The sequence below is a fragment of the Somniosus microcephalus genome, chromosome 19 (genome assembly GCF_052327205.1).
Source record: "Somniosus microcephalus isolate GS21.2 chromosome 19, FLI_Smic_1.0, whole genome shotgun sequence".
Classification (NCBI taxonomy): domain Eukaryota; kingdom Metazoa; phylum Chordata; class Chondrichthyes; order Squaliformes; family Somniosidae; genus Somniosus; species Somniosus microcephalus.
Genome location: NC_141005.1, coordinates 54995260 through 55020856, shown reverse-complemented (window position 1 = coordinate 55020856; position 25597 = coordinate 54995260). Strand labels below are relative to the sequence as shown.

The following is a 25597-nucleotide window of genomic DNA, read 5'->3' as shown; positions in this document are numbered from 1 at the left end:
GGACCAAATGCTGAAGAAAGGGATATAATGTTGGGGAGAGATTTTAAGTCAAACATGAGGATCTTAAATTTAATGCTTTGGGGGCAAGGGAGGATTTGTAAGTCAGTGACCATCGGGAGTGATGATCAGCAGGATTTCGTGCAGGACAGGATACAGGCAGCTGAGTTTCAGACAAGTTTGAGTTTACGGATGGTGGTGTATGGAAGGCCAGCATGAGGGCCTTGGAATAATTGAGTTTAGCATTGACTAAAACATGAATAAGGGTTACATGGAGTTTCATAGGGCGAGAAATTCGGTGCATTTGCACCTCCTATTAGTGCCTCTGGGGGGCGCTAACGGGCGCAAATGACTTTTTGCCTGGGCGCGGCGCCGCTAACAACTACTAAATTATTGTCCGACTTGCTTGTCGCGGCCCGTTGCGTCTTTCAACGCAGGGTCCTTGCCGCGGTCTGGCAGCTCAGCACTTCTCTTGTGAGCCAGGCTGCTGGCACGGCACTCCGGGAGGTCCAGGTAGGGTCCCGCAGAGTTGTGAGGTTGGGCCCTCCCCTTTAATGAGAGGAAGAGCCCTTCCATGCGGCAGCGCTACGTGGCCCAGTGCCTCAGAACGCACTGTCCCGATATTCGGGGTTAGCGCTCTAAGAAGGAAGTGGAGCACTTGAATTAGCGATCCACCTCCCTCTCGGGGTGCTAAAACTGAATTTAGTGATTGCTGATGCTATTTTTCGCTGGGCGCTAAATTTAGCCCAGGCGATGTTAGTGACCCAAAATGGTCGCTACAGAATTTTCCCCCATAGAGTCCACAGCACAGAAACAGGCCATTCGGCCCAACTGGTCTATGCTGGTGTTTATGCTCCACATGAGCCTCCGCCCACCCCTCTTCATCCTATCTGTATATCCTTCTATTCCTTTTTCCCTCATGTGTCTATGTAACTTCCCCTTAAATGCATCTAGGCTGTTTGCCTCAACTACTCCCTGTGGTAGTGAGTTCCACATTCTTACCACTCTTTGGGTAAAGAAGTTTCTCCTAAATTCTCTATTTGATTTATTACTGACTATAAGAAGAACATAGAAGCACTGGAGAAAATGCAAAAAAGATTGACAAGTATGGCACCAAAACTGAGAGATTACAGCTATCGGGAAAGATTAAACAGGTTGGGGTTTTTTCTTTAGAAAAGAGAAGACTTGGAGGAGTCCTGATAAAGGTCTTTAAAATTATGAATAAGTTGGACAGGGTAGATGTGGAGAGAAATGTTTCTACTTGCGGGAGAATCCAAGACTAGGGGCCATAAATACAAAATAGTTACAAATAAATCCAATCGGGAAATAAGGAGACATTTCTTTACTCAGAGAATGGTTAAAATGTGGAACTGGCTACCACAGGAAGTAGTTGAGGCAAATAGATCAGATGCTTTCAAAAGGAAACCAGATGGGTACAGGAGATAAGAGGGAATAGATCTGCTGAAAGACTGAGATGAGGTAGATGGAATAGGAGGAGACTTGTGTGGAGCATAAACACCAGATCAGACTAGTTAGACCAAATGGTGTGTTTCTGTGCTGTATAATCTATGTAATAAAAACAATCTTATATTTACGACCTCTAGTTTTGGACTCCCCCACAAATGGAAACATTTTTTCTATGTCTACCCTATCAAACCCTTTCATTATCTTAAAGACCTCTATCAGGTCACCCCTCAGCCTTCTCCTTTCTAGAGAAAAGTGTCCCAGCCTGTACAGCCTTTCCTGATACGCAGGTCGTGAATTTTAATTTTGAGGCAATTGAATGGCAAGGGAGTAGAGTTTGTGGTGGGGCTGGTCCAGATCCTTGGAACTGAAAAAAACCTGAAGAATGTTGTAGAATTTTACGGCCAAAAGAAAACTACCTGGCAATATAAATTTGCCACAGCAATGTCATGCCAGTGGAAATATAACTCTTACCTCTACTGATGTATCTCCAAAGAAATAGTATCTGAAATATAATCAAAGAATGAAGCAGCAGGATGATATAGCACTGGTACCTCACTAGCCTATGCAGTTCCCATTTCACATTGTAACATGGATTAGGGTTTCAATCACCAATTTTGGCTTGTTCCTCTGTTGTTAATTTTAAACCTGAGATCGATAGATTTTGGTTAGCCAAGGGTATTAAGGGATAATGGAGCCAAGGCAGGTGGCTGGAGTTCGGATACAGATCAGTCATGATCTCATTGAATGGCAGTACAGGCTCGAGGGGCTGAATGGCCTGCTCCTGTTCCTATATTAGGTCACAAAAGTTGCCAATCTGTGACTGAAGTCTGAATGGGAAGAGCTCTGATATCAGGGCATTACTCCGAATGAAAATAGGCAGCATCTCTCCAGTTACCTATTGTTCGGAAATGCTGAACTAATGGCCAACTTAGTCCAATGAAAACTCTCGCTAAAACTGGTCACCCTCATATTTTGTATGGCCTCACCTTCTTGCTTCTACTCTCATCTTGATAATGATTCAAAGGACAGCGGAACATTGACAATATTTTAATGTACTGTGCTGACTTGTTCACCCAAATAAAACTTAGTTTTTTCAGCGTTGCAAGTAACAGGGGCCGTAAAAACGAGTTTTTGCATGTTCTAGTGCATTTCAAATTGGTCACTTTGCACACTCTCTCTATATGCAACGCTAGTGCTAAATGGTGTGCTCAAGTTGTATCTGCAGCGAGAATAATTTTCAAAGGGAATACTCAGGCTGCATTAACCAAGGGGTCATGCAGTAAATCACATTGATTGCTTAGACAGAGAGAAGAATCATTTGCAATGTCAGCGAGCACAACTTTAATTGAGGAGTTTATTTTTTTTTGCTTTTCAGAATGTTTCTACTTATCTCTGTCTGCAGATGGTGAAGGAGACAGGCATTGGCATTCACATCATGGGTGCCAGCCCAGAACACCCGAGAACAAATGCCACCGTCAAGCAAAGATAATTCAGTTAAGAGAACCTGCACTAGATCTGATCCATTTAAACACACCATCAGACATTAACTTTAATTATGAAAGGCTGACTTTTAGGCATATTTAAAAATTGATTTTATTTCTCTCTCTCTGGAACTACAGGGAAACTTTGTGACTTGTCAGTGTATGGATTTATCTATTAATATATACAATATTTCTAATCTATTCATTTCACCTTGTCAAAGCACTTCATTCTTAAGGTATTATTTGTCCCTGAAGGAGATATAACACTTTGAGCTCCCAGCTCACGAGCGCCATTACCATAACATGCTAATCTTCAAACCTAATCCATATAGCTTGTCACAGCAGGCAAAGAACGCACACAGAAAATAGTGTTTTAACTTTATATTGCTTCAGTAATCTGGAAAAGGAACTAACCATTAATAACCAAACTATAACTTTTGTGACAGTAGAAAAATGGAGCTTTTCCTCAGCACACTGCTGCTGTAGTTTTCCGAATAGTTCATCCTTCACAATTAGCAAGTTATGTTTCATTGTTCTATGATGTAAAGAAAGAACTTGCATTTATAGAGTGCCATTCATATCCTCAGGACACTCCAAAGTGCTTCATAGCCAACAAATTACTTGCGAAGTGTAGTCTCTGTTGTTCTGTAGTTGTATTGCTGCTGGCCTTTCCACAGCAATACAATTCTAACAGGCAAGCTGTGCTCTCAAGTCGGCAAAGTCAGTGAAATTTAAAAGAGTCAGACCTTTGCCAACATGAGAAGCTTAAACACAGTCCAACAGACCACTGGGGCTATTTTAAATTTTAATATAACTGCAACTGGTGCTAAGTTGCCATGTGAGACTTCTCCTTTAAAGTGAAGCCACACATAGTGCCAAGAGCCAAACTGATGCTGGTGGGGCTATAGTAATACTTCAGCTAAAGTTCGTATTTAGTTACATATAACAGGTTGGTTGCAGCAAAACCTACAATGCTGGTGGGAAAATCTCTCTATCTATTGCTGTAGAGCATCCAATAAAATTGATGTATGGCATATGTCATGGGAACGTCAATTAACCTTTGGAAAGCCTTTTCCAATTGCAGGGTATTTAATCATCAGGCCAAATTATTTTCTGAGTCTACATTTATTTTAAAGCAAAGTTCTGAGTGATTCTAGTTTATATTGTTTACACTCTTTGTGTTTCAATTTTTTAAAATGGATTTTACATGAAGGCCCAGTCTAGGGTATCTTAAGATCTTTGCTATCGCTACTGTCAGCTGCTGCGATTCCACTGGATTCACTCAGAAAAGGAAGAAACCAGACAGTAATGATAGGCTGCTTTGCAAAATGCTTCCTTTGGCAAATTAGCCTTTCCCCCAAGTTCCATTTCTCTCTCAAAAGAACGTTCATTTTCCTGCAAAGCTGGAATGGCAGCTGTTACAAGTAAACCAACAGCCCTCTGTTAATCGGACTGCATTTGCCTTTTCCCAACAGTGCTGCACAGCTCAAATGAGAGACTTTTAAAAAAAAGGACCCAGCTGTTTCCTCAAGACTGTCACAGCTGGACCTTAGAAGTCATGAACTCGCCAGTTGGCAAAAGTCAACAGCAATGCTCCACTGTGCCTATTACAAATACAACTGTATAGCCTACGCATTTACAACACATTTGAAAATAAACGCCTTAATAACTCTCCCAGATGGTCGTGAATTTTAATTTTGAGGCAATTGAATTACAATAGTTAATATAAATTCCAGTTTTAACAGAGATGACACTAAAGTTCTACCTGCAGTCTCATTAATGCTTAAATATTTGTTTCAAATTTGGTTGTTGTCAGCCTCTGGCTGGCTTCTAATCACTTAATGCACAATAAGACTCAAGATTAGAATCTAGGAAAATCAAAGGACTTTTAAAGAATGTAATTCTATCTCAACGGTGTTTATAATTTAGTTTAGGTATTAAACTAATCTCCCTCCAAATATGGGAAATTCTGTGTTGAATACGGTAATTCTGCGTTTATTTTAACGCAGTCTGTAATTCGTTCTATTCTGCAATGTGGCTCGACCACATTATGAACAAAATCCTACCCGCTGCTGTAAAGTGAAGTCCTTGATAATTCAGTTTGCTAACAAGCCTTCTAAAGCTTTAGTTTTTGTCGGGGGGGGGGGGGGGGAGGGGGAGGGGGAGTAGTGGAAATAATGCATGACTTTTAAACCCATCTATGAATGTAATCGTGGACATGGGCTGGCTGTGACGGATGCATTGCTCCATATGACAGGATTTAGTAATGCTTTCGGGATAAATAAATAATCACGTCAGACTATTAAAAACTAAAGCTGGATGTTGTATATTGAGACCTACATTCAGCACTTTACTTGGAAGCTGACAGACTCCGCAGGAGCAATGGTGTCTTTGTTTCCAAGGGAGAGTCACTACATGTGTATTATCCAAACAAACTAATATAGCTTAATTTGATGAAACATTTAGAAGAAAGTGCCTTCAGGATGCAAGGGCACACAGTAGAGAAAGAGGAAAGAAGATAGAAAGTGCGTTTCACGATCTCAGGACGTCCCAAAGCACTTTACAGCAAATTAAGTACTTTTGAAGTCTAGCCACTGTTGTAATGTAGGAAACGCGGCAGCCAATTTGCACACAGCAAGCTCCCACAAACAGCAATGAGCTAATGATCAGATAACCTGTTTGAAGCAGTTTGCAAGGTTTGGTGTATGGGATTGTATGTGGAAGAGGACTCAGGCCACAGAGACAGTTGTGAGAAGCTGAGGGCCAGCAAAGAGAGCTTTCAAGAAATCAACCTGTGAGGTTATGAAGGTGTGGGCGAGAGTTTCAACAGTGGAAGAGGTGAGGGCACAAGAAGATGATGTTATGGACATGGAAGAACACTAGTGATACCTGCCAGAATGTGCAGGTGAATGGATATAAACCAGATCAGCTGTGATGGCTCCTGCAGTCAAATGGCCTGTCAACATTCATTAGCGACCTCACTTAGAAGAGTGGTCAATTAAACACCTTCAAGAGAGGAAGGGGCAAAAATTATAGAAAAATATAAATCTGTCTCTCTTATTTGTTACCAAGGGTGATTTTGTGGCTGGGGGTGAGTTGGAGGTGGGACTGCTGTTTGTCGGGTCGATGTCCCGCCTCCATTGATTTGATGCCAACCCACGCCATTTTCCCTTGATTGACCTTGTTAAGCCCACCCAGTGAGCTTAGCAGGCCAATTAAGGGGAAGCCGGTTGCAGAGAATGTCAATGTATGATGTTTCATCTGTCAAAAACTTTTGACAGATGAATTGTCATCGTTTGACAGCTCTGTGAAGCTGTCAAACAATGACATTCTCTGCAGTTTGATGAGGTCTTGCATACAAGACCTCATCAAACTTCTTTCTTTTACAGAAATGAGATGTTTGTTGCATCTGAGAATGCAACGGCCATCTCACATCTGCAACATGGAGGTCCGAGTCTCTCCGCATACAAACCGACTGAAGCCTGCAGGAAGAAACTAAGGTAAGTACAATTTAAAAAACTTTGCACTTACCTCAGATACTCACCTCTACACTCTTGCACCCATCACTAACCTTCACACCACAATTTTGCACCCGCCCCCCGACCCCCGCAGACCCAGTACTCACCTCGCTGAGCTGGTGTATTTTGGAGCCTTCGGGAAGCCCGCACTTGTGAGGGCAAAAGGAATAATCCTATTTTCTGCCTGTTAACTACCTGTTAACAGGCAGTTAATAGGCTTTAATCCCTTCCTGCCTCCAAGGAGACAGGACCTGGCGCGGGACGTCTAACCGCCTCCTGGCAAGATGGCACGGAGGCGGGTTGGGTACACCCCCCCAAATTCTGCCATTTTCCCGACAGTCCCGCCTCCGTACCCGCCTCCCCAGGGCTGGCAAAATCGCCCCCTCAGTGCCGAATCCAATTTTCTCCTCAATTTCATGTAGATGAGAGGTTAACATAAAGCATTATGAGTTCACGTAGCATTTCTCAGTTAGGCGGGGCAGCCTCATACTATCAATTTGCACATCAGTACATATTTCAGAAAAGTAGAAGTGAATTGTCCCGTGGAACAAAAACTAATTTATTTGGAAACTGCTGCGTTATATATTCGTCCAGTAAGATTGGTTCTGAAGCACAAAGAGGTAATGACACTTACATTAGTTAGACAAGTAATTATCACATTACCAGTTACAATGGGAAGAGATGGCAGCTGTAACTGTCAACTGTATCTTAATAGAAAATGACCCTTATTATAAGCGTGCGATAGAAGCAATCTTTCAAGGAAGTGAATGGGGTAAAATTGTGGCTTTATAAACTATTCACTTAGCAAGAGTACAGACTTCTTAGCCAGGGTGGCTTAGAAGCTGGAGAAAATGACAGACGAAGAAAACTACAAAGGTTTACACTGTACAAGCAAGTCAATGTCTCACTAATTTGTGGCCCTTCTGACCATATAACGTCTTCATATTGTCACAGTTGAAGGCTAAATAATTGATTCATAAGAATGTAGAAACAAAAGAAATACCATTCAGCACAGGCCGTCATCCAGGGCCCATGGGCTCAGTTTTAGCATTTCCCTGTTCCAATCTCATATCCCTGTACACTTTGATGAATCAGGAGTTGATCTAAATCGTGTCTTAATGGATGGAACTAAGCCAGCCTGTGCTAGGTAGGCATCTAGTCCATAAATCAACTCTTAGTACAAGGAGGTTTTTCCATCTCCCTGCATCTAAAGCCTTGAAACAAATGTCGTAATAATCCAGCATTCCAGCTCCACTAATGACCCAATGAGTAAACACACTGCTAGTTGTGAAACTGCACCATATAAACTAGGCAGGCGAGATGGTGAAAGGACAATGGAGACAAAAGACGGCTCAGATTAGGTGTGAAGTGTACTGGCAGAGTGGGAGACAGCTGCCATGTGGGTTGAGAAAAAAAAGGAAAGGGGGGGGGAGGGAAAACCCAAAACAAAGGGGTGGAAAAAAAAATACAAGTAAAAATGTAATAGGGGCCGAGGTTATGATCTGAAATTGTTGAACTCGATATTGAGTCCGGAAGGCTGCAAAGTGCCTAATCGGAAGATGAGGTGCTGTTCCTCAAGTTTACGTTGAGCTTCCGTGGAACAATGCAAGAGGCCAAGGACGGTGAGGTCCGAGTGGGAATGGAGCGGTGAATTAAAATGACAGGCGACCGGAAGCTCGGGGTCACCCTTACGTACTGAACGGAGGTGTTCCGCAAAGCGGTCACCCAAGGTCTGCTGTTTGCTTCGTGGCCTGTGCTGAGTTAGCTGATCTCAGACAGAGAGGTGGCAGGAAGTCTACAATTGCTTTCAGTGTCCCTGAGTTGTGGAGGGAAAGAAAAATGAGCCAAGGTTTTCGCTGCTGTTTGCTACTTAGTGACCCTCAGTTATGTGAGGTACGGAGGGCAGCTGGCCCTCTTGAAATCATATCCTAGTCTTCAATGCATAAGGAAAAACACTGGAGAAAAAAGCTTTTATACACACCAACACATGCGGGGGGGGGGGGCGGTGACATTTTTTCTTTAAAACTTGCATGCGGACATCGGAACAAGAGTAGACCTTTCAGCCCCTTGAGCCGGCTCCGTCATTCATGGCTGACCTGTACCTCAACTCCATTTACCCGCCTTAGCTCCATATCGCTTGATACCCTTACCCAACAAAAATGATTGAATTTTTAACATTTTAAACACCTCGATCAGATTGCCCCTCAATCTTCTATACTCAAAATCAAGCTAATTTTATGCAACCTTCCCTCATAATTGACCCCTCTAAGCCCCAGTATCATTCTGGTGAATCTGCGCTGCTCCCCCACCAAGCCCAATACATCCTTCCTGAGGTGTGATGCCCAAAACTAAACACAGTACTCCAAGTGGGATCTGACCAAGGCTCTATACAATTTAAAAGATGTGCACTAAAGTGGAGCGAACTGTATTGGGGCTCTCAGCTATGCAGGACAAAGGTCTGACATACCTGTCTTACATAGAATTACATATTATATAGAATATACAGCAGGCCATTTGGTCCAACCAGTCCATGCCGGTGTTTATGCTTCACTCGAGCTTCCTCCCATCCTTCCTCCTCTAACTCTCAGCATAACCCTCTATTCCCTTCTCCCTCATATGTTTATCTAGCTCCCCCTTAAATACATCTATACTTGTCATCGCAACTACTCCTTGTGGTAGCGAGTTCTGTCAATTAGATTTGATCTGTGCTAATCACAACAGAAAGAATATCTTGAAAAGTCGGGAGTCTATGTCGCTTGAGAATCAATTGTATGTTGTAGCTGAAGGCAGACACTGGCACATTCATCGTACTGTATTCTGCGAAGTGGTAACCAATTGATTTTGATTAAGATGCTGATTTGGCAAAAGTTCCTGGAGCAGTGATTGTATCTGCTAGTTTAAAGGCCGATCATTACACTAAAATTCCAGGAAGGCTGGATTTTTTTTTAGTTCAATTAAATAGCTTTTTTGAAATAATGACCTTTTTCCCCTTAGCCTGAGGGCAGACTGACCTTTAATTGGATAGGGCAGAGAAAGTTAGGAGATTTAATAGAGGTGTTCAAAATTATGAAGGGTTTTGACAGAGTAAATAAGGAGAAACTGCTTCCAGTGGCAGATAATTGGCAAAAGAACCAGAGGGGGGGAGGGGGATTGATTTTGCGCAGCGAGTTGTGATGATTTGGAATGCACTAACTGAAAGGGTGGCCGAAGCAGATTCAATAGTAACTTTCAAAAGGGAATTGGATATATACTTGAAAAGGAGAAATTTGCAGGGCTAAAGGGAAAGAGCAGAGGAGTGGGACTAATTGGATAGCTCTTTCAAAGAGCCGGCACAGACAGGATGTGCTGAATGGCCTCATTCTGTGCTATAAGATTCTATGCTACTCCATCCAGTACATCAGCAGGTTTATTATTAATAAACACTCTCCCATTGTGAGTTCAGGTTGGCTGCTTCTGACCCGAGTATGGAATATGGATCTGTTGGGCTCAGGCATGGCGCATTTTATATCAAGCATTTTAGTAACAATTTATTAGCTATTTCACTGGCCTATTTTTCCACATCCATGATACCCATTTGACTGTTTTCCCACTGCGAGCGATGGGTAAAACTCAGGGGCTAAATTCGGTTGATTTGCGCATCCCTAAGAGGGCGCTGATGTGCCTCAATGAATCCGAGACTCAACGTTAATGGAGCAAAGCAAGGCTTTTATTAACTCAGAAAGTAATACACAGTGGAGAAGTGTCTCTCATCCAGAGATCTGCTGTACTGCCTGTGAGACACGCTGGGGCCTGCTTAAGTAGGGGCCAGGTATGGGCGGAGCCCTACACACAATACAATACAGGTAAGGAAATGAAACTGAAACTAAACTCCCCTGCTTGTCACAGTCACAGGCACAATCAAACACAGAGAATACAGAGTGCCTGATGAATGGCATATTTCATCACATTCACCCCTTCTACAGATTTAATCTGTTCGGGGGTTTGATAGTCCTCTGTGATCGACGTAGCTGTTGTGGTGCCGTGGGTGTCAGCTGGGTGTCCCCGGTGGCCTCCTGGGTCTCTGCCGGGGGTGCCGCCAGGGTTGTTGAAGGGGTAGTTGGTGGGGGCACCGTTGGTCGATGTTCTTCCGGGGGTGATGAAAGGATAGTGGGTGGGTGCGAGTTGCTGTGATAGTTGTTGCTGTTGTTGTCGTGGTTGTTGTCGTTACCGGCTGGGGCGACGTCTTTTATGGACACGGTGTCCTCCCTTCCGTCGGCGTGCCGGACATACGCGTATTGGGGGTTGGCGTGGAGTAGGTGCACTGACTCCACGAGAGGGTCCGTCTTGTGGCCCCTCACATGCCTTCGTACAAATACTGGACCTGGGGTGGAGAGCCATGACGGCATGGATACGCCTGAGGTGGATTTCCGGGGAAAGACAAACATTCGTTCATGAGGCGTGGCATTAGTGGCAGTACACAATAGCGACCGTATCGAATGGAGCACATCTGGGAGGACTTCCTGCCAGCGGGAGATAGGGAGGCCCTTGGTCCTTAGAGCTAGAGTGACTGCTTTCCATACTGTCCCGTTCTCTCGCTCCACCTGGCCGTTACCCCGGGGGTTGTAGCTGGTGGTACGGCTCGTGGCGATCCCCCTGGACAGCATGTACTGGCGTAGCTCTTCACTCATGAAGGACGCCCCCTATCCGTATGGATGTAGCTCGGCATACCGAACAGGCAGAACAGGCTGTTGAGGCATTTAATGACCGTGGCGCTGGTCATGTCTGGGTAGGGGAAGGCGAATGGGAAACGGGAGTATTCGTCCACAATGTTCAGGAAGTAAACATTGCGGTCGACTGACGGGAGGGGGCCCTTGAAATCTAAGCTGAGCCGCTCAAAGGGCCGTGTAGCTTTGATTAAGTGGGCTCTATCTGGGCGGTAGAACCGAGGCTTGCACTCAACGCAAGTGCGGCAGTTCCTGGTCAGAGACCGAACTTCCTCAATCGAGTAGGGTAAGTTGCGGGACTTTATGAAGTGGAACAGCCGTGTGACCCCTGGGTGGCAGAGGTCGTTGTGGAGGGTCTGTAGCTGATCCCCGGTGGCGCTGGCACACATCCCTCGTGAGAGGGCATCGGGCGATTCGTTAAGGGCCCCTGGCCGGTAAATGATGTTATACTCGAAGGTGGAGAGCTCGATCCGCCACCTGAGAATCTTATCATTTTTAATCTTCCCCTTCTGTTTATTATTAAACATAAACGCTACCGACCGCTGGTTGGTAAGTAGGGTGAAGCGTTTGCCGGCTAGGTAGTGGCACCAGTGGCGCACTGCCTCCACGATGGCTTGGGCCTCCTTTTCCACGGAGGAGTGTCTGATCTCGGGCCCTTGGAGGGTCCTCGAGAAGAAAGCTACGGGCCGCCCCGCCTGGTTGAGGGTGGCCGCCAAGGCAAAGTCAGACGCACACTTTCCACTTGAAAGGGAGTGTTCTCGTCCACTGCCTGTAGCGTGGCCCGTTCAATATCCCGCTTAATGCTTTTGAAGGTGGCGTGGGCCTCAGCAGAGAGCGGAAAAGAGGATGCTTTCAAGAGGGGGCGGGCTTTGTCGGAGTAGTTGGGGACCCATTGGGCATAATAAGAAAATAACCCCAGGCACCTTTTCAGGGCTTTGGGAGTGTTGGGCAGGGGCAGCTCCCGTAGGGGGCGCAATCGGTCGGGGTCTGGTCCGATTTCCCCATTCTCCACCACGCTGCCTAGTATGCAGAGGCGCGTGGTGTTGAAAACACACTCGTCCTCGTTGTAAGTGAGGTTGAGTTTTTGTGCGGTTTTCAGGAACCTCTCGAGGTTCGAGTCGTGATCCTGCTGGTTGTGACCGCAGATGGTGACGTTGTCAAGGTAGGGGAAGGTTGCCTGCAAGTGGTGGTCATCGACCATGCGGTCCATCTCCCTCTGGAAGACCGAGACCCCATTCGTCACCCCAAAGGGGACTCTGAGGAATTGGTAGAGGCGTCCGTTCGCCTCGAAGGCGGTGTACGGGCGGTCCTCTGGTCTGACAGGGAGCTGGTGGTACGCTGACTTGAGGTCGATGGTGGAGAACACCCGGTATTGGGCAATTTGGTTCACCATTTCTGATATGCGGGGTAGCGGGTAGGCGTCTAGTTGGGTCTACATGTTGATCGTTTGGCTATAGTCGATCACCATCCGTTTCTTCTCGCTACCCCTCACCACCACCACTTGGGCGCGCCACGGGCTGTTGCTGCGTTCAATAACGCGCTCCCTCAGCAGCCTGTCCACCTCGGTCGCGATAAACCACCTGTCCTCCCAGCTGTACCTCCTGCTTTTGGTCGCTATTGGCCGGCAGTTGGGAGTAAGGTTCGCGAATAGCGAAGGCGGCTTTACCTTCAGGGTAGCCAGACCGCACACTGTGAGGGGCGGCTGGGACCCACCGTACTTGAGCGTGATGCTTTGGTGGTGGCACTGGAAATCCAGGCCCAAGATCACGCTCGCACATAGACTCTTCATGATTAGTAATTTAAAATTATCATATACAGTTCCGTTAACGGACAATTGGACCGTGCTGTAACCCATAATGGTCGATGTCTGGGTTTTATCAGCCATGGAGATGGTGCCCCGAGCAGGGACCACCGTTAGAGAGAGTTGTTGTGCTAGTTCAGGGTGGATAAAACTCTCCGTGCTTCCACTGTCAATTAAACATTTAACCCCGCACCCGTTTACCTCGATGTCCACCATTGATTTGGATAGCGGGTGCGGTCTGGTCTGGCCCACTGTGACCGATGCCACTGTAGGGCCCTGGTCGAGACAAGATGGCGGACCCCACGAGGTCGGGCAAGATGGCGTCCAAGATGGCCGCTCCCACGGCGCACACGCGGCGGTGGCGGGTTTTCCAGCGGGGTTCCCTCTGCACACCTTCCTGAAGTGCCCCTTCTTACCGCACTTAAAGCAGGTGGTGCCTTTCGCCGGGCACAGGTTTCTGGTGTGCTTCAGCTGCCCGCAGAAGTAGCAGTTGGGGCCCCGACGCGTCGTGGCTGCCGTAGGGCTTCTGGGGGGAGAGCGGGGCCCCGACGGTGTCGGGCTGCCGGGTGGGGAAGATGCCTTCCAAGATGGCGGTGCCCTTGGTGCACACGTGGCGGCGTGGGCGACGCGGGCTGAAGAGTAGGCGTCCGAGTTTCTCTGGGCCACATCCAGGGATCGTGCTGTGTCCACAGCCTGTTTCAGGTCCAATCCCGTTTTTTCCAGTAGTCTCTGCCGGATGTAAGTGGAGCTGAGGCCTGTGATAAAGGCATCACGAACAAGCTCGTCAGTGTACACTGCGGCTTTTACATCTTGGCACTTGCAGTCTCTGCCAAGCGTTTTCAGGGTGACTAGGAACTCATCCAGCGATTCCCCAGGTCGCTGTGTGCGAGTAGCGAGCAGATGCCTAGCGTACACCTCGTTCGTAGGCTGCTGGTAATGCGCCTTTAGGATGTTGCAGGTGGCCGGGTATGTGTCGGCATCTTGGATGAGGGGGTAAATCCGGTGGCTTACCCAATTCCGCAGGATTCCGAGTTTCATACTTTCAGCGTCCGTAGCGTCTGTGATGGCTGCGGAATTGTCCAGGAAGAATTCCATACACTTAAACCAGTGTCCGAATTGTGCCGATGCGTCCGAAGCATGCGGGTCCAAATCCAAACGTTCGGGTTTCAAGAGTTGATCCATTGCGTTGAAAATTGAGTTAATAAAATTGATGTGCCTCAATGAATCCGAGACTCAACGTTAACGGAGCAAAGCAAGGCTTTTATTAACTCAGAAAGTAATACAGTGGAGAAGTGTCTCTCATCCAGAGATCTGCTGTACTGCCTGTGAGACACGCTGGGGCCTGCTTAAGTAGGGGCCAGGTATGGGCGGAGCCCTACACACAATACAATACAGGTAAGGAAATGAAACTGAAACTAAACTCCCCTGCTTGTCACAGTCACAGGCACAATCAAACACAGAGAATACAGAGTGCCTGATGAATGGCATATTTCATCACAGGCGCTAACGGGGCGCAAATCAACTAGCGCCTGGGCACGGCACCGCTAACACCTCCCGTGGAATTCAGCGGGAGGTTAACGGCCGTGCTAACAATTAGTGCCTCCGGCGATGATGTCATCGGCGTGCGCAGTGCCCCGCTCGCTCTCCGGCTGTAATATAGGGTGGTGCCCGCCCCCCCCCGACTTACCGCCGGACCCGATGTCCGCCGGGGTCAGGGGAGCCTACCTGCGGCCGGGGCGGCGCTAGTTAAAGGGGAGGTGGCAGGCGGCCATTTTTGTTGCTGGCTGCCTGCCAGTACCTGCCCCTGTTGCCGTCCCCGGCCTCCTCTTCAGCTCCCCCGCGGAGTGCCGGCTGCTCTCCGTGAGCCCGGCACTCCTCGAGTGCCCGGCTCATTTGCCGGCACTCCCGATCCCTGGTGGCCCAGCTGGGCGCCGGGAAGCGCTGTGCCAGGCCGCTCCCCTTTAATAAGTGGAGGAAGGCCTGCAGTACCGCGGCACGTAGCGCCATGATATTGACTCACAGCGCCCCAAGAGGGATGCGGGCGCTTCCAGTAGCACCCCTCCTCCCTCTCGGGGCGCTACATGGGAAAATTGGCCGCGGGGGCGCTTACTTTTTCGGGGCGCTAAATTTAGCGCTTCCCAATTTTTACCCCTACACCTTGTACATTATAAAGAACAGTCTAAGCAATTCAATAAGGGTGAAAATAGTGCATTAAATGAGAAGCAAACTTCATAACAGGGAAAACTTACAGCCTGACTTACAACTTCTTTTGAAACAAATTCAGACCCCCCTTCCTGGAGGCACCCAACCTCCAACTCCACAGTACAGGCCCGTAGAGGTAACAACTTCATACTTTACTGGGATCTGATGAAAGGTTATCGACCTGAAACGTTAATTCTCTTTCTCTTTCCACAGATGCTGCCTGACAGTGATCCCTGCATTTTCTGTTTTTATTTCAGATTTCCAGCATCCACAGTATTTTGCCTTTGTTCAAGAATAGAGACCCACCCAAAGATATGCTCAGACGAGGTTAGCGATGCTTCTGCGTACCAAAGCTTTCTTCCCTTCTACATCCCAGCCACTGCCAACAAAAGGCTCTGGACCATGAAGTGTACCGCAAATATTATACCAGGATGTACAACATAGAAACATAGAAACATAGAAGATAGGAGCAGGAGTAGACCATTCGGCCCTTCGAGCCTGCTCCGCCATTCAATGTGATCATGGCTGATCATCCAAATTCAGTACCCTGTCCCTGCCTTCTCCCCATATCCCTTGATCCCTTTAGCCTCAAGAAATATATCCAACTCTTTCTTGAATATATTTAATGAACTGGCCTCCACTGCCCTCTGTGGCAGAGAATTCCACAGGTTCACCACTCTCTGGGTGAAGAAATTCCTCCTCATTTCAGTCCTAAATGGCTTACCCCTTATCCTTAGACTATGACCCCTGGTTCTGGACTCCCCGGTCATCAGAAACATCCTTCCTGCATCTAGTCTGTCCAGACCTGACAGAATTTTATAGGTTTCGATGAGATCCCCTCTCAATCTTCTAAATTCCAGTGAGTATAAGCCCAATTGACACAATCTCTCCTCATACGTCATTCCTGCCATCCCAGGTATCAGCCTGGTGAATCTTCGCTGCACTCCCTCCATGGCAAGAACGTCCTTCCTCAGGTAAGGTGACCAAAACTGCACACAATTCTCAAGGTGCGGTCTCACCAAGGCCCTGTACAACTGTAGCAAGACATCCTTGTTCCTGTACTCGAACCCTCTTGCTACGAAGGTCAACATATCATTTGCCTTCTTAACCGCCTGCTGCACCTGCATGCTTACCTTCAGCGACTGGTGCACAAGGACACCCAGGTCTCTTTGCACTTCCCCTTCTCCCAATCTATTGCCATTCAAATAATAATCTGCCTTCCTGTTTTTGCCACCAAAGTGGATAACCTCACATTTATCCACATTATAGTGCATTTGCCATGTTTCTGCCCAATCACCCAACCTGTCCAAATCGTACTGGAGTTTCCCGACATCCTCCTCGCAGCTTACCCTCCCGCCCAGCTTTGTGTCGTCTGCAAATTTGGAGATATTACATCCAATTCCCTCGTCCAGATCATTAATATATATTGTGAACAGCTGGGGTCCTAGGACCGATCCTTGCGGTACCCCACTAGTCACTGCCTGCCACTCGGAAAACGACCCGTTTATTCCAACTCTTTGCTTTCTGTCCGCCAACCAGTTCTCTATCCAAGTCAATACCTTGCCCCCAATCCCATGTGCCTTAATTTTGCACGCTAATCTCTTATGTGGGACCTTATCGAAAGCCTTCTGAAAGTCCAAATACACCACATCCACTGGTTCTCCCTTATCTATTTTACCAGTTACATCCTCAAAAAATTCCAGTAGATTAGTCAAGTATGATTTACCTTTTGTAAATCCATGTTGACTTTGTCCGATCCTGTCACTGCTTTCCAAGTGCTCTGCTATTACATCTTTTATAATAGACTCTAGCATTTTCCCCACTACCGATGTCAGGCTTACCGGTCTATAATTCCCCGCTTTTTCTCTACCACCTTTTTTGAATAGTGGGGTAACATTAGCTACCCTCCGTTCCAGAGTCTATCGAGTTCTGGAAGATGACCAGTAATGCATCTACTATCTCTAGGGCCACTTCCTTAAGTACCCTGGGATGTAGACCATCAGGCCCTGGGGATTTATCGGCCTTCAGTCCCATCAATTTTCCTAACACCATTTTCCTACAAATACTGATTTCTTTCAGTTCCTCTCTTTCATCAGACCCTATGTTCCCCGGCATCTCTGGGAGGTTATTTGTGTCCTCCTTTTGTGAAGACAGAACCAAAGTATGTATTTAGTTGGTCTACCATTTCCTTGTTTCCCATTATAAATTCCCCTGATTCTGACTGTAAGGGACCTACGCTTGACTTCACCAATCTTTTTCTCTTCACATATCTATAAAAGCTTTTACAGTCAGTTTTTATGTTCCCAGCGAGCTTACTCTCATACTCTATTTTCCCTTTCTTAATTAATCCCTTTGTCCTCCTTTGTTGACTCCTAAACTGCTCCCAATCCTCAGGATTATTGGTTTTTCTAACCAATTTATATGTCCTCTCCTTGGATCTTATGCTATCCCTAATTTCCCTTGTTAGCCACGGTTGAGTCACCTTTTTTGTTTTATTTTTATGCCAAACTGGGATGAACAAATTCTGTAGCTCATCCATTCGGTCTTTGAATGTTTGCCATTGCCTATCCACCGTCAACCCTTTGAGCGCCATTCCCCACTCAATCCTACCCAACTCGCTCCTCAGACCATCGTAGTTTCCTTTATTTAAATTGAGGACCCTTGTCTCTGAGTCAACTACTTCATTCTCCATCTTAATGAAGAATTCGATCATATTATGATCGCTCCGACCCAAGGGGCCTCGTACAACAAGATTGCTAATTAATCCTTTCTCGTTACATAATACCCAGTCTAAGATGGCCTGATCTCTGGTTGGTTCCTCAACATATTGGTCCAGGAAACCATCCTGTAAACACTCCAGGAATTCCTCCTCCACAGTATTGTTACTAATTTGGTTGGCCCAATCTATATGTAGATTAAAGTCGCCCATGATGACTGCTGTGCCCTTATTGCACGCTTCTTTAATTTCCCTTTTAATGCCATCCCCAACCTCCACCTTACTGTTTGGAGGTCTATATACCACTTCCACTAATGTTTTTTTCCCCTTAGTATTTCTCAATTCTACCCATACAGATTCCACATCATCAGAGCTAATATCCTTCATTACAATTGTATTAATCCCTTCTTTAACCAGTAATGCTACCCCACCTCCCTTTCCTTTTTGCCTATCTTTCCTGAATATCGAATACCCCTGGATGTTGAGTTCCCAGTCTTGGCCATCCTTGAGCCACGTTTCTGTAATCCCAACCAAATCGTATTTGTTTACCTCTATTTGCGCAGCCAATTCATCCACCTTATTACAAATGCTCCTCGCATTAAGACACAAAGCCTTCAGGCTTGTTTTTTTAACGCTCTTAGACCTATTAGAATTATTATTTACTGTGGCCACGTTTGATTTAAACCGTTGATTTCTCTGACTGCCACTTTTGTTTTTCTCCTTCCTATCTTTTGCTTTTATCCCTGTTTTCCTTTCCTCTATCTCCCTGCTCAGGTTCCCAACCCCCTGCCATTTTAGTTTAAACCCCCCCGAACAGTGCTAGCAAACCTCCCCGCAAGGATATTTGTCCCGCTCTGGTTCAGGTGCAACCCGTCCGACTTGTACAAGTCCCACCTTTCCCAGAAGCAGGCCCAGTGATCCAGGAAACTAAAGCCCTCCCTCCTGCACCAACTCTTTAGCCACGCATTCATCTGCTCTATCCTCCTATTCCTATACTCACTAGCACGTGGCACCAGGAGTAATCCAGAGATTACAACCTTTGAGGTCCTGCTCTTTAATCTGCTACCTAGCTCCCTAAATTCTTGTTGCAGGACCTCATCCCTCTTCCTACCTATGTCGTTGGTCCCAATGTGAACCACGACCTCTGCCTGTTCACCCTCCCCCTTCAGAATGTCCTGCAGCCGTTCAGTGACATCCTTGACCCTGGCACCAGGGAGGCAACAAACCATCCTGGAGTCACGTCTACGGCCACAGAACCGTCTATCTGTTCCCCTTACGATAGAATCCCCTACCACTATTGCTCTCCCACTCTTTTTCCTCCCTTCCTGAGCAACTATGCTAACTATGTATCGTTGTATGCTACTGTATATTCCATAGTGTCAGAATGTGAGCACGTATAATCCATTGTACAATTCTGAAACGAATGGAGGTAAAAGAAAATAAATAAATTAGTTTGAAAGCAGTAAAGCTTTTTCAATCTGGAATGTCAAAGTGCATAGCTGTGCTCATCACTGTCACCTTGCCATCTAATTAATCAAACGTCACACATGATTAGCATTCTGAGCATAAAGCACACACATGAAACAAATCAGATTCAATTGAATGTTGCAGAATTCTATCGCTGTGAGTACAGTAATAGACAAAAGCAGTCTTGAATTGAACAGCAATGTGTGTGCGCAGTGCAGTTTTTAACTGCAGCACTGATTTATTTTGGCACAAAGCAAGTAAACACAGTTCCTCCCGTATTTTTTTGCTGATTATTGTCATTTGAGCCAGAACCTTGCATTGTAAATGTATTGAGTTAATGGTTAATTAACCTGTAATAATCTGACCACAGAATGGATTGAAATCTATTGACCGTAACCACAGGGTGAATGAAACTGACTTCAATTCTGCAATGAAAGGCGGTTGAACCAGTATGGGCAGAATATTTCTACAGAGGTGTACTGAGAAGATTAGAAACTTAAAATCAAGCTCCCTAATGTTTCAATAGATGAATGCATCACACTGTGTAGTAGTCAGCCATATTATACAATGTCCCTTGTCTGTGCAGATTTATTTGATCTCACCTGGGGCAGCAGCAGGGGAGTTATAATTGGCATCAGTGTCCTCAGTCCAGATCGGCCAGGGTTTCTGTCCAATGATCCCCGATGGAAAGTGCGTATGTGTGGACATCAGGGCCATTTAGGATTTTTGCTCCACCAAGTGGAGAGGGTAAATCTTCCCCCATGAGGAGGGTAGGATCAGACTTGGCTCTCCATTATCAAACAACCTGCAGACACTCACTGTGTAACCTCACACAGGAACAATGACCTTTTGAGCAACTTAGCCGAGGGCATGCTGTACTCTAGCCTGAGCCAGCACCCATGGGAGAGGAGGGGAAGAAAATGAATAAGGTACAAAATTAAAATCAACGTTCTGAAGTTACATTGCGATAGTGAATTACCGACAATAACTCAGTGACGTAAAGACCAAACAGTAGTTATTATGAGCGCTTCAGCAGATGTTTAATTGGACGTTGAAAGGGAGAGAGGAGAGAAGGGTTCCACCTAGTGAGCTTTCCATCTTTAAGACCCTGCTTCTATAGAACCTTCAACTTTGCCATAAGCTCTATCCTCAGTGCTCAATAAAAAGGACCACTCTGTAGATGCGGAGAAATGTCTATACAAGAAAATCATGCAAAGAAGTGCTTCCTTCTGGAGATACCATGAAGCAACTAAAGGCAGTATAATGGGTAAATTAGAGCAGAGGGAATGCAATCTGTGTTTCTCTGGCAATTTCCCAAACTAGTTTGAATGTTTTTATTGATCAGTAACGATCCTGTGTTGCTGCTTTAAAACTAATTGCCCAAAAAGGCTGATAACTTATTTATTTTACAGGGCAAGAGGGGCTCTGTAATATATAAATGGATTTGCATCTAAGAAAGAGAAGAATGCGTGGAATGTTCTTATCTAAAAATATGGTCCATCCATCTGTATCCAACTTTAAAAAAATGTATTCTTGGCATATAGGTGTCACGAGCAAGACCAGCATTTATTGACCATCCCTAATTGCACTTGAGAAGGTGGTGGTGAGCCTTCTACTTGAACTGCTGCAGTCCATGAAATTCTGCCTTTTCAGTTCCACTGGGGAGCTCCCTGTCCAGCTCTATTACTAACTCAAGTGTAGATTCTCAACATTCGGACCTGCAGTTTGCTCAATCACCTTTTCTCTTTCCAAATCCATGGATCGGCATTGACTCCTTAAAGTTACTGTAAAAAGACTTGGCAGTCATTGCAGTAATTGACTGTATTTAATCCCATTTATAAACTGTATAGGTTGTACACTCCAGTTAATGAATGTTATTTATCATTGGTCATTGTATTTCAATTGTGGTTGACTATGTTACTAAGCAGCCATTCTGTCATTGGTTTTGGGCTCAGATGCAGTCAATGTTGACTTGTTCTGTATTGGAAACGGATGGATAAGCAAAACAAAGAAATGTTGTTCATCATAAGACAAGGTGTGTGGCTGATGGAGCTGCTTATGTTAATGATGAAATGATTGTATAATCAGGGAGCTCATTATATCACCCCTTACTATATCAGACTTGTGCTCTGCCAAAAATATTGCTGGAATGGATTTGCTGCCATGTCATTTGCTTCATTCTAGCACCATACTCACCAGGCGACAGAGTAGCAGTGAGAACAAATGAGCATTTTTTTGCAGTTACATCTCTCCAGCGCCACCACTAAATCCTGCGAATCTGGACACAACGTCCACTGCCCTCTGGAGCAGGGGCAAGACAGGGCAGTTCAGAAGCCAGTAGTGCCACATGAGTTGGAGGAAGAGGTTCAGGATCCAACTCACCCTCCTGGCAGTGATGCCCGTCGAGACAAATTTAAAATCTGATCTCACAAATTTCAAAGGTTTGATCAGAGTCCAAACCATTGGCCGTTCGCTTTGGATTTTTGAAATATGAGAAAAGATCCATTTAAAAATTATAATCATGCTTTCACAAATCGTAGATAATCCGCTTTAACAATCAGAATAAATGTTCCCATCGATAAAACCATCGTATAATTGTGCATTTTTAAATCTCTGTCAAATGCAGCTAGACTGAAGCATATTAGTATGAGTTCTGGTTTAGATGCACTTGAGGTGCTCAGTTGAGCTGAACATTGGTCAGTTCACTTGCTCCCCCCCCCCCCGCCCGTTGAATGATTCCATAGATGTTTGCTGCCTTCTACATTTTCACTCAAGTGGTTATTTTTTTTATGTATGAGCTTTGTTGCTGATTGTGCATAATCTTGGGGTGGGAGGGGCAGGGGATTCAGAAGAGAAATGCTAAGTCAAAGAATATAAGTAGCTCTTCTATTAAAACTTAGAAAGTAAGTACTGTATTAATCAATTTCAACTAGTGCAGGCTTTTTCCTGATGAGGCAGTGCATTGAGATGTGTGATTCTACAGTTGTCTGGTAATCCAGCAGGAGCTGATCTGTTGAATATGCTGTGCCAATCATGGGTATTGACCAGCTTTCCACCAAGTGCTGCTGTAGGGACTGATAACACTAAAGAAAACCAGTTACTTATCATTCCTGATGGGTGATGTCTTTATCAGGTATCATAGGAACACAGCAGCCTCCAGGTAATAATGGCTGCATCCTGATCCTTTTCTACCAGGAGAGGGGGAGTGTGGAAAGGACCCGACTTTATGCTTTCAATCTAGCTTCTCATCTTTTTTTGACCCTGATAATTAATTCTGCAGCAACCTTTCCTTTGCTGTAGTTTCATCACTGAGTTAACTTACTACTGCAACATGGTAGCAGTTTTAAAACGGTTTTGCTTGTCTAAACTACTTGAAATGATCATTCATTCATGGAGAATGCTGCATATTTAAGAGATCAGTTCTTTACCTATCTTTATTGAACTCTCAAAAATTGAATTGCCTCTAGTTTGAATTTCTGCACTCTAATCATGTATTCTTTGAACAAAATATTGGCATAATCTATATATTGACAATCTACCCTGGGAATAGGGAAATCACTGGTCGGACAGTTCTGAATTTATGAGGCTGACTAGCAAATATTTGGAAGAGTGTAGTCTTGATATTACAATGTTATTTCTGCATCTGAGAGGGGGGAGGGAGGAAGGAATTACATTTATATAGTATAGTGTTGAGGCTGCCGCGGAACACGAATGGAGGCCGAACCGATCTGAGGAACACATGGCTTTTATTACATTCTCTTGAGAGATGGCTGCCCCAGCTCCTCTCTCTGCTAAACCCGAAAACAGAATGAGGGCGACACCCGCGCTTTTGAGTACACACTGAGGGCGACGCCCGCTCCTTTGTCATGCCTTAAAGGCAGCATGCTTCTTAAAGGCAAGGTGCCCGATATATTGTCCACGGACGGAAAAGTGGATTGCGTCCGTTTAGGTGGCGATCCGCCACACAGCTCCCCCCAGAATCCGCTTAGGAGGTGTGGACGAGACGGTGCGGCGGTCTGATGGGCCGGCTGGAGCGGCTCTTGTAGGACGCCGGTGGACGTGGAACGGCCGGGCGTGGAGCAGCCGGGTGTACTGGCTTGAGGGCAGGTCGGCCGCGTGGCGGTGGACGAGCTACTGGGACCTGCTCACCGGGCTCCGAGTGTGCTGGCTTGAGTCGGTCAACCGACACTTTTTCAGTCCTGTCGCCCACTTGTAGGTCGGAAAATTTGTCCCCAGCCTGTAGCACTTTGTAGGGCCCATCGTACGGGGGTTGAAGGGGTCCGCGGTGGGCATCGTGCTGGACAAAAACGAACCGTGCCTGGTGCAGGCTTAGCGGGACGTGTGAGGTGGATTCGCCGTGCTGGGCAATGGGCACCGGGGCGAACTGTAGCACCGGTGAGGCGAAGTCGTGGCGTTGCTGGTCGGCTGACCAGGGTATCGTGGCGGTGGGCAGGAACTTGCCGGGTACGCGCAGCGGCTGGCCGTACACGAGCTCTGCTGCCGATGCGTGGAGGTCTTCTTTAACCGCGGAGCGCAGGCCGAGGAGGACCCACGGGAGTCGGTCGGTCCAGGCACCGTCCTGGAGGCTGGCTCGAAGAGATGCCTTCAAGGATCTGTGGAACCGCTCACACAGTCCGTTGGCTTGGGGGGTGGTACGCTGTGGTGCGGTGAATGGTCACCCCGAGATTGCGTGCGATGGTGGTCCAGAGTTCAGAGGTAAATTGCGGACCTCTGTCCGACGTCATGTCGGAGGGGACGCTGAACCGTGCGACCCAGGTGCTGACGAAGGCTATGGCGATGTCGGCGGTGGTGGTAGAGGTCAGTGGAATTGCCTCGGGCCAGCGCGTGGTGCGGTCGACGATCATCAGCAAGTGCGTGTGGCCTTGCGATGGCGGCAGGGGCCCGACGATGTCCACGTGGATGTGGTCGAATCTACGTGAAGGGACGGTGAACTCCTCGAGGGGTGCTTTCGTGTGTTGCTGCACCTTGGCCCGTTGGCAGGCTAGGCAGGAGTTGGCCCAAGTACGCACATCCTTGCGAAGGCCGCGCCAGACAAAGCGGTTGGCTACCAATTTGATGGATGCGCGGGCGCCGGGGTGGGAGAGGTTGTGGAGAATCTCGAATACCCGGCGGCGCCAGGACGCTGGGACGACGGGCCGAGGTTGAGATAGGGATATGTCGCACTTGACCGTGACTGCGGTCGGGCCGCAGGCGACGTCGGCCAGGCATAGCCCTGGTAGGTTGGTAGGTGCGGAGAGCAGATCAGGGTCCGTGAGCTGGTCTGCTGCGAGTTGAGCGTAGTCGACTGCCAGGTGTGCGGCGTGGATGGCGGGGCGGGAGAGGCAGTCAGCTACCACGTTGTCTCGGCCGGAGACGTGTTGGATGTCCGTGGTGAACTCGGACACTGCCGCTGCTGCCTGGCGGACCAGGGGTCGGTTGTCTTTGCCATTGCGAATGTCAGGGGTTTGTGGTCGACAAACGCAGTGAAGGGGTGGCCCTCCAGCAAAAACCAAAAATGGCGGATCGCCAGGTACAGCGCGAGGAGCTCACGGTCGAAGGTGCTGTACTTGACCTCCGGGGGGCGTAGTTGGCGGCTGAAGAAGGCAAGTGGTTGCCAGGCGCCGTTGACCCACTGCTCGTACACGGTGCCGACCGTGTGGTCGGAGGCGTCCGTGGTGAGCGCTACTCTGGCATTGGGCCGTGGGTGCGCGAGCAGGGTGGCGTCGGTGAGCGCGGTCTTGGTGGAGTTGAAGGCGGCTGATACGTCTGCCGTCCATTCGACCGCCATCTTGCCGCTCCTGCCCCGGAGGGCTTCATACAGGGGCCTCATGAGGGACGCCGCTTTGGGGATGAAGCGGTTGTAGAAATTCACCATCCCGAGGAACTCCTGGAGTCCTTTGATGGTGGTGGGGCGGGGAAATTGCTGGACGGCCTGCACCTTGGTGGGCAGGGGAATGGCCCCAGCATGGGTGATGTGGTGGCCGAGGAAGTCGATCTTGTCCAGGCCGAACTGGCACTTGGCTGGGCTGAGGATGAGCCCGTGGTCGCTGAGGCGCCCGAACAGGATGCGAAGGTGTTCGAGGTGTTCCTGCTTGGAGGAACTGGCTACCAGGATGTTGTCCAGGTAGACGAACAGGAACTTCAGGTCCCGAAGGACCGAGTCCATGAGCCGTTGGAATGCCTGGGCCGCATTTTTGAGGCCGAAGGGCATCCGCAGGAACTCGAAAAGCCCGAAGGGGGTGATT

General features: G+C 47.2%; 1 protein-coding gene and 1 long non-coding RNA gene across 11 annotated transcripts in view; one reads left to right on the top strand and one right to left on the bottom strand.

The window, feature by feature from the left end:
• The window catches only part of srrm4 (serine/arginine repetitive matrix 4), a 361375-nt gene that overhangs the window by 124504 nt on the left and 211274 nt on the right, over positions 1-25597 (bottom strand). The window lies entirely within an intron of this gene.
• LOC147104445 (uncharacterized) overlaps positions 1-25597 on the top strand; it is a 185212-nt gene that overhangs the window by 139993 nt on the left and 19622 nt on the right. For 6 of the 9 annotated variants that reach the window (XR_015072336.1, XR_015072335.1, XR_015072340.1 and 3 more), the window contains one exon: positions 2840-2957. The exons of 2 other annotated variants lie outside the window; for them this stretch is intronic. This is a non-coding gene — a long non-coding RNA (uncharacterized LOC147104445). Of the gene's footprint in view, positions 1-2839; positions 2958-4420; positions 4746-25597 lie in introns of those variants that run through there. One more of the 9 variants, XR_015072338.1, reaches the window with a different exon arrangement.